Genomic DNA, 2,264 nt, shown 5'->3' with positions numbered 1-2,264 from the left:
CATCACACTCGTTTTTTCGGCGCTGGTCCAATGATATATCAATATTTTTGTTGTTTTAAAAAAAACGAAAAAAGTCAAAGCCTATGATCACAGATAATTTGTTTGTAAATATGTGTGTAAAGTTTGAGGATTGAATTATTATATTTTCTGAGGAAAACGATTTCCCCCGCAACATGGCCAAAAATCCAAGATGGCCGTCATAGAGACCAACTTTTTCATGAAACTCGACAAATTCCGTCATGATTCTTCTAATTAGTCTGTATTTAGTCTATATCACCTTTAAAAATAGAAAGAAAGTCATACCCCTAGAAAATTACTCGTATCGTGTACCTAACCCCTTAAAATGACACACAGACCTGAGACGAACAAAAGAGAATCAGAAATGGCAATTCGATCTCTTTCACGACTGTTCTTCGTCGTTTGAAAGAGGGATACTTTCACGCTAGGTGCTTAGTTTGTCGCCTAAAGCTGCAGCCCCAACACATCCAGAACAAACCTCACCGAGCATAGCATCGCGTCAGATGGCCACTTCGTATTTGCTATACATACGTCATGTTTTCAGATGAGCCCCAATATCAGCTGGAACAACTGGATGAATGGGCCAGAGTCTACCCTATGAAAGATACAACCCAACTTGTATTTAAAAAAGTCATTAATAATTCCGATTGTAATTGTGAGAGCTGTAAAACACTTATCAAAACAAAACAGTAATGAAAAGAATGTTTTTAATCTTGAAATTGTTGTCACGGGTTTAAGTGGAAAGTGACAGTTTCAGTAACGATCAGTGTTATGACCTTCATTGATCACAGTTTCACGTCGTCGACGCATGGACTGAGAGATTCAAGTTATTGTCTTAGTTCAAGGCTTGTTCGAACCGATTAAGGTTTCGTCGGGGCTGATGTGAACAAAATATTTTGAAGCTAAAAAGAATTAGTCTAATATTCATTTTAGATAAGTCCATTGAATGGTTTTGCTTTATATGCCCCATTAAAAACAACAACACATTTTCAACCTTGTCCTCATTTTCGTTGTATGACGCACCAGTTCCCATACGTCCTACTACTCAAAGTTGCAACAATCGCTCTAAATTGTAAGCTGCAGCAGTCTAACAAACAAGTCAACAGAAGTCAGCAGATACATGAACTATTTTTTCAAAATTTCGTTTGCTTGCTGAGATTATGGTTAGGTTTAGTAAAGAGCAGAGAGCTTTTTGTATTGAGCATTGCCTCTCCACAAACTCACCATCTCTGACATTTCGTAAGTTCTGCGCATGAATGATTAGGCGCCCTCAAGACCTTTAGTGTCACAAGTTGAGAAATTCCTACGGCGAATCAGAATTAAAAGTTTTCTTTACAATGACCTTCAGGTCGAACACTTACCACGGGCAGCCCTTTAAACGCCCCCAGGGTGCAGCTTTCAGTAGTCGAGTCCCCTGAGACGTCTTTCCGTAGACCATCTGCAGCTAGGACTTTCCTGTACCTCAGTCTGCATTCTCATGGTAGATCTTAAACTACGACTGTACCATTTTAATCTTCGCAAGGCTGAGATGACATGGATCAGAGCATGGCAACGTGTTCATTATTCCTCGATTGTCTTGAAAAGCGAGATCATTTCCTCGATGACATTATTTGGTTAAGTGCAAAGCTCATTTTCACCTTCCCAGATATGTTAACTCCAAACATGCCGTCTATTGGGCACCCCACTCCCTATTGTCTCCAGAAGCCACTTCATACTGAATATTATACAGTGTATGAAGCTTTAAACACTCATGGTATAGCAGGTCCTTGTGTTTGGGCAAGATTGAACATTTCGAACGACGTGTTAAAAATGTGTCGAGTTCAAAAGAAGGCAAAGTAGAGCATTCTGAAAAATACTTTTAATATAATTGTTTAAATGTTACAGGGATGAAAAATTAAATGTCAAAGAGGAATTTAAGAAAAAGTCGGTCAGTCTTTTCACGACTTCCTTAACAGTATTTTAAGAAATTGGTGAACTTTTCGTTTCTGGGTGCTATTTCCGTTTTCAAAATACGTTTCCTCTTCGTGGATTTTATGTCCAACAAATTCCTTACGAATGAATTATTTCTGTTCCAAATAGAGCAGTCTAGAATAAGTTTTGTGCGAAATATTTAGAAAAAAAATGGTACAGTTGTTGTTGTTTTTTTATCACCATGTATAAATGTGGTGTGTATGTATGTGTGTGTGTGTGTGTGTATATGTGTGTGTATGTGTGTGTGTGTGTGTGTGTGTGTGTGTGTGTGTGTG

The sequence above is a fragment of the Aplysia californica genome, unplaced genomic scaffold (genome assembly GCF_000002075.1).
Source record: "Aplysia californica isolate F4 #8 unplaced genomic scaffold, AplCal3.0 scaffold00053, whole genome shotgun sequence".
NCBI lineage: Eukaryota > Metazoa > Mollusca > Gastropoda > Aplysiida > Aplysiidae > Aplysia > Aplysia californica.
Note: the sequence above shows the minus strand (reverse complement) of the source record.